Consider the following 7,917-nt stretch of genomic DNA (forward strand, 5'->3'; position numbering starts at 1 on the left):
ATAGCATTTGATTCATAATAATAATAATAATAATAATAATAATAATAATAAAAATAATAATAATAAATAAATAAAATAAGAAGAAGAAGAAGAAGAAGAAGAAGAAGAAGAAGAAAAAGGTACTGGAAGTCATACTTCCTTTCGTCCATCGACTTCTCATCTTCTTTATTTCATCTCATTTTCTTTTACTTCACTCATATCTCTCAACCTCCATTTTTCTTTCTCCTTCTCGCCGAAAACCACCAACCAAGCACCACCTCTCCTCCTCGTTCCTTTGCGTTGCCGACCACCACCTCTCCTCCTCGTTCCTTTGCGCCGTCGGCCGCCACCTCTTTCCTGTCGGCGTCGCTGATACAGTTGTTATGATTGTTGTTGCTTCTCTCTCTCCTCTTTGATCTTGGTTGCCACGGCTGTAAAGCGTCGACGCCGCCCTCACTCGTCGGCTGACATCGTCATTCTCGTCACTCTTGTTACCTCCCTAATTGGTATTGATTGCAATTTGTCCCTCAATTGATTGAATTAGTTCTTGATCTAAAATCTTAAAACCCATTTAAACGACATGCATATCAGGTATCTCTTTTCGCCCTTCTTATTTAAGCTAACCACCATTGGGGTTTCCGATGTAGTATCGCCAGCGGTGGTGTGGTGATGCCTAATTTTATTTCGGTTCATTTTGAATTTCTTGGTCTTTAGAGTGGTTTGTCTTGCAAATATCTGAAGAAACGGCTAAAAATGGGGAGCAGCGGCTAGTAGAGATTTCGTTGAGGTTTTCTTGGGCTCTCTCCAAAAATACCCTTTGAGGATTTTGATAGAATAGAGATGACATTTATATTATATAATTGTGTAAATAAGTCAAAGCATATTATATTGTTCTGTAAATCAATCAAAGATTTATTCTAGCTGTAAATCAATCAAAGATTTGTAATCTTTGACTAAAGTGTAGAATTAGGAAGTAGATTAGCCGTTATTGACTGAATTTCCTTAAAGTTAGAATTTGACAGATTTGGTGGAGATAATTGATTGATTTCTTGCATATAACTTGAAAATTGATTGATTCATGCATATAAGATTTGGTAATTGATCGATTTTGTGCATAATATTAGAATTTGACAGATTTGGTGGATTGATTTCTGAAAACCGTTATATTCTTTGTTGACTCTTGTTGATTTTATGAGGAATATTTTATGCGTAATTAATAAAATTGTAAAGTAATCAAGGGTATTTTAGTCTTTTAGATTGGGGACACCAAAAGTGTGTTACCGAAATGCCCCTCCCCTCTTCCCTTGTGTAATAGAGATACTTTGTAAACAATTGAAGTGAAAAATACGATTTTTTTTATGGAATATCCCGAAGTTTCGTGAAATTTGCTTAAATATTCAAATATTTAACTATCCCATTTTTTTAGAAATGCACCAAACACCCAAATTTTAAACAGTCTCTCAGTGCTCCGTCAATCATAAACTTAATTTTCACCAAATATACGTGTTCTTAAACTTATTGCGTCAAATGCACTTATTTAAAATGGCCTAATAAACTTACTCATCTGCCCAACCACTGTTGTAACCTTCTGATGGCAGCCACCACCACCACCATCATCATCATCGTTCATTGTTGTAGCCTTTTAATTTTGTTACCATTATTAAAAATTGTTTCGAATAATTACTACATCGTTAATTTGTCCATTTTCCACATACTTTTTTCATTCATTAGCCAACAGTTGTGTTAGCACATATGGATCATAACATGTATACAAGACATCACTTAAATATTAGATATGATTTACAAATACAAAGGCTTTGTTCTGTTTGACTTATTTCAGACAAAATAAGTTCAGATAAGTTAAGTTCAATTCAGATAATGTAAGTTCAACAAAATTAATTTTTTACCACACATTTTCACACATAAATAAGTTTATTTCAGACAAAATAAGTTTTTTCAAATAAAATAAGTTCATATAAGTTCAACTAAGTTCAGATAATATAAGTTCAGTCAAAATAAGTCCAGTAGAACGGAGCCAAACAACCAAAAATGATGAAGAACACTACTCCCTCCGTCCCTTAATACTCGCACCGTTTTGACTTTTTGCACTATTCACATAATTCACTTTGACCCTATTTTATTTCTAGTATACGAAAACAAATGTTATTATATAATATATTGTTGGCTTCATCTTAATATATATTTTCAAATATTAATATTTTTATTAGTTTTTATAATATGTAGTTAAAGATATTAGTGGTCAAAGTTGTGCATTGGCAAGCGTGTCCAGTCAAAACGGTGCGAGTATTAAGGGACAGAGGGAGTATTACTAAAAATGGTACTATGCACAATAAACCGCGTCCAAATAAAATAAACGGTTTTCGGATAGTTTTTTTTTTTAAAAAAAAAAGATCTCGCACCCTACTGACACTATACGCGAACAAGCAATAACACCTTGTCTTGTAGAGAGATAAAGGTTCCTAGGGGTACTTCCCATAAAGGACGGCTGGTCTTTTTATGTAGAGGTCTCGCTCGTGACGAATAATTTCGTATGAAATAACCAAATTGCAACCATTTTTCTAACAAAGTTAATGCGAAATGAAATGGTTAAGATAACATCACACAAGGTAAACAAATTAAATATCATTGTTCGATATTTAATAAAGTTGGACAAACATTAAATTATGAAAAAATGTACCTTCATGATTGAATTCTTGGAAAACACACGAACTTTACTGCCTGGAGTTCTTCAATACATGGGGAGAATTAAGAACTACTGTTAGGCTACTAAGCTTAGGGCTAACCTAAGCGCTAGGGCTAAAGCTAAAGAAAACTACGAAAATATGAAATGATTTGTTTGTGTGTTGATGATGTCCTTCCAAATGCTGGATTCTGTTGTATATATACCCCCGATGAAAGGCGGTTGAAGAGAGGTTTGTGGGAGAGTGAGAGTTATTCCCATAACGGCTTGAACGGGAGAGAAGAATTGGGTGATCGTGGGCTTGTGGCCACATCAGCCTTTACTTATTACACGCTCTTAACACCATAATGAGCGCTGGGATTTTGGCCTTCCTAGGCTCGCGCTCTTTTGGTCCTTTCATTTATTTGGACACCTTTGTCTTTTTCTTTTTGGGCTTATGACTCAATTGGGCCTGACTTTGCTGTTAAGCTCTTATTGATTTAGGGCAATTGACCTACTATAGTACTATATACCCTTACCAACGGCAAGTTTGAAAATGTGTACTACACATACCCAACATATATAAACAATTAGTAGAGAAATATTTCATATAATCCTCAACGTTGCAACTCAGGCAACAATAGTATATCTCAATTAGATCAAAACACTTTCTAGCAACCTATGCCTAGGGGTGCTTATGAGCTCACCGAACTCGCGAGCTACTCGAATCCGACTCGGTCAAAGCTCGATCAAAACTCGACTCGAATCAGCTCGACTCGAGATCGACTCGAAAAATGAGTCGAGTCGAGCAACTTGATACTCGACTCGAAAAGCTCGAGGAGCTCGAATTATATATACATAATATAAATTTTTATAAAAAATATAAATGTTTTATTTATCATTTTTATTCATCATTTTATGTTTTTTATATTCCTTAATAAAAATATACTTTTTTTTCTTCCTAAAATGGATGAATAAATTATTAAGGACAAAAAAAATCTAAATCGTTCATCTAGATTACACTATTTGGCAGTCAAAATATCTTTTACAGTTACTCCAACGTTGGTACATAAATGAGGGAGGAAAGAAGGAAATAAGTATATTCATTTTGTCCCACATGGGTAAATAAGTGAGGGAGGAAAGAAGAAAATGTTATATTAACTTTGTCCCACATTGGTAAATAAGTGAATGAGGAAATGGTTATAAGTATTACTCTTTGAGTGTGAAAGTGTAAAAATCACTTCCATTTGGCTTTCATTTGGGCTAATGGATATATTGATTTGGGGTATAAACTTACTTTTTATTAGATTTGAATTTGATTCGAGTTGAGTTTAAGCTCAATTTTGGGTTTTCAAGTCGATTTTGAGTCGAGTTAGCTCGAGTGCTTGAGTGTTCGAGCCGATTTCGAGTCGAGTTCGAGCTTGAGTTTAGTTTTTGAGCCCAAGTATGAGTTTTTGAGCTGATTTCGAGTCGAATTCGAGTTCAGGTTTAGTTTTTGAGCCCAAGTATGAGTTTTTGAGCTGATTTCGAGTCGAGTTCGAGTTCAGGTTTAGTTTTCCAGTTCGAGTCGAATTAGAAAATTTTAAGCTCGCGAGTTTTCGAGTCAAGTCGAGTTTGACTATGAGTTTTCGAGTTCGAGTTCATGTTTAGTTTTCGAGTTCGAGTCGAGTTTGAAAATTTTAAGCTCGCGAGTTTTCGAGTCGAGTCGAGTTTGACTATGAGTTTTCGAGTTCGAGTCGAGCTTAGCCAAACTCGAGCTCAACTCGACTCGACTCATTAGCATCCCTTGGCTATGCCCTTTATGTAGCCGACCAACACGAGGAAAGTATTAATCACCTCTCCCTCAAATGCAGTTATATGAGTATAAGGTGTTCACCTAGATTGTAGGCTTCGCCAAAATTAAATTTCATTATGAAATTTCTCACATGTACTCGAAAATAAAGTGCAACTTATTACATCAAAAAAAATTAAAAATAAATAAATTAGGAAAGTCCGGAAATACAAAGGAATGCACCCGGGCACATAACAGTATTAACAAGACCGATGCATGAGAAATCGAGAATTCGTTGGACAAATCTATATTTTACGATTTAATGCATCTTTCACTTCATCTTCTTCATTCAACATCAATTTACCATATCATAATATTCATTCAATTTTTACACTTCATCTACTTCTTTAGCACTCAATATTAATTATATTCATCATTTAATTTAATTTTTATATATTATTTCAACCTTCAATTTTCACCTCTATATAATCATATATTCCCCCTAAAATAACAAACCCTCAAAAAATTAGTAGAACTTTAAAACACGTAAACAACTAATTGTCCGGTCTTAGAACGGGCTCAAGAGCTAGTTGTTATGTTAACAAGCCAACACTAAAATACATAGATTAAAAACAGAAAATATTCAGAGTATATTTTAAATGGGGACACATCTACAATGACTCTTTGTCATTACTTGCTTCTTGATGTTTTCATATCCCCGCATTAAGGGCTTACGGTTGTTCTAAATTCCAACTGTTAATTCTAGTGTCTCCCACTCCAACCATATCTTCAACTTTTAAGTTTTAACTTGTATGTATACGAACTGCCGACAACACTATTTGTTGGGAAGAAATATCTCCTTCAAATAATTCTAAAACTAATACGGAATACATAATCTTCCTCCACATAACCTTCACTACTTAATCTTACATCACATTACTTTGTGTTGTTTACTTGAAATTTTACTTGCATATCTAATTATAAGGGGAGAAAATTAGTTTAGTCCCGAATTATGACCAATTACCTCGTCTTAGCAGATGATCAAAGAACTTAATAGTCATTGGTATTATAAGAACGAGTTATTGATCAAATGATGGATTATATAATACTTCGGTATGAATTTGGTATTTTTGGTGATAAAGTTACTAACTTACTACTATACGAATTACGAAATACTTAAAAAGGTTTTTACAGAATATTTGACTAGCAAAATATTACCGTAAAAATATTGAAAATTTGAGAAGGTTTTTGAGTGAATAATAAGGTAATACTTCGTACGTAGTACTACTACGTAAGTACGTAAGAGATTAGCTCAAACCGATATTGATTGAACTCCATACTCAATTGATGTCTATACCTTGTCATGAGCCGATCAAGAAGACCTTGGAATAATAGGTCAATCGGCCAATAGCTTGTAGATAGTAGATACCACGACCTTTATAAATACTCGTAATAATTGGATTTTTTGCACTATTTACATACTTCGTATTAACTTTGACTATTGTTTGTAATATATATGTCAAATAAAACATAGTCATGTAGGATCTTGTTTGATTCGTTTGAATGCATATTCAAAATATCAACTTTTTATAATTTTTTCTTGAATATAATTTAAGATATAACGATCAAAATTGTGCTCTTAACTGGATTTGGAAAGTGTCCGTTGGGAGTGAAGCTGGACTTCCCTCCATTCTCCGATGGGATTTCTGTTCTGCACAACGGGTCTCCGATCAAAATTCTGGCTAGTGGCTTCCTGATATTTAGCCTTGTTTTTACCCTGCTCCTTCGGAAGATAATTCATGCCCTCTTGAGTGCCCACCTCCTCTTCGTTGTTTCGTTTCTTGCCATGTATTGCACAATTTTCCGAGTTATGACCCATAAGCTTGCACCTCGAACACATAGACGGCCGCCAAAAAACAGGGGATAAAGCTGCAGTAAATAATCCCAGTTTAACCTTGGTAAATCAATTTTCTACGTTGGAGGAAGTGATCCTATCTCCAAACGAAACGTGGCCTGCCAAGTCTACTATCCCCTTTACTGTTACAGTACCTAATACCACCTTTTCTCTTTTAAATCAAAACCGTACACGTGGCAAAAAAACCCCAAACCCTTTCCTTCACCCAAACCACCATCAGAATCTAGCCCTCCAAACGATTTTCCCCAACCCAAACACAAATTACACCATCTCTCTCTCTCTCTCCTAAAAAACTCAAACAAAAAAACAATCGAAAATGGCAGCTTGGATTCCGGCAGAGGATACCAAGAGACCGTGTTACTTGGGCGATCCGGCATACCACCTCAAATTTCTCATGCCGCCGATCAGATTTCCAACCCAAGTAACCATAACCTCATCCAATTGCAGGAGCATCTTAACCTTGACACCACCCACTCTTACTTTCCCGGAAAATTACCCAAACCAAACAAGTTTTTATGTCGAGACCCTATTCAAGGACGAATGGATCGGAATTTCAAAATGGGCAATCCGAGATCTAATTCTCAGACCGGAGCACACACCGCAACTATTCAAGAATTTCTCGATGGTCGATCCGGACCATCCGGAGAAGATGGTTCCTGCCCACCTCCCAAGGTTATCAGATGTGGTAGCAATGTCGCCACCATTTGGAATTCTTCTGAATTGGTGGATAAAACAACTGAGGAGAAATCGGTCTCTCCAAATGATACCCCAGGAACAACAATTCCTTGTAGACCCAGCTCCCGTGTTACCACGAGAAAGAAAACTCCTGTCAATTACAAAGCAATGGCTTACGGTTCAAGCGGGAAGCGGGACAGACAACGTCAAATTACTGCAATTAATCACGGAAACAAAGCAATTGGAGATGAAGTGCGCTTGGGGGAAAGCAAAGGAGCCGTGGGCGAGTTGTTTTGTGGACTGCATCTCGGGGGTAAAGATAAAGGCAAACGAGAGAGAGATGTTAAGTCAGATTGCAAGGGGCCATGTAAAGATGACAGACAATACACCAAGGGGGATCTTTCACGAGATCTCAGTGCTGCCACCAATTGATCCAGGAATGTTGATACTCTTATGGAATGCTAGGGGAATTGGCCGAAAAGGTTTTACCAGAAACATAAACCAGTTAATAGAGAGCATAATCCTACCATCATCATCTTGACGGAGACTAGGGTGCCGAGGGCAGGGGCTATGAAGAATATCTCGAGGCTTCCGTATGATTCATTTGAGGCCATTGATCCTGTTGGAGCAACCGGCGGTATTTTGGTACTTTGGAACGGGAAGTCAACCTCCTTCACCATTGTTGCCAAAGAACCGAGGGTCCTGCACGTTACTATCCAGGTAAATAATCAAAACCCCTTTTGTCTTTCAGCTGTTTATGCTCCCACTAAATTTAAGGGTCGCCTTGAATTATGGAATAGCATTAAAAGTTTTAGCTCTTCTGTGGTGCTCCCTTGGGTAGTTCTAGGTGATTTTAATGAGATTACAAGTTCTTCTGAGAAGTGGGGAGGTAATCAG

Source organism: Spinacia oleracea, chromosome 3 (genome assembly GCF_020520425.1).
Source record: "Spinacia oleracea cultivar Varoflay chromosome 3, BTI_SOV_V1, whole genome shotgun sequence".
Classification (NCBI taxonomy): Eukaryota; Viridiplantae; Streptophyta; class Magnoliopsida; order Caryophyllales; family Amaranthaceae; genus Spinacia; species Spinacia oleracea.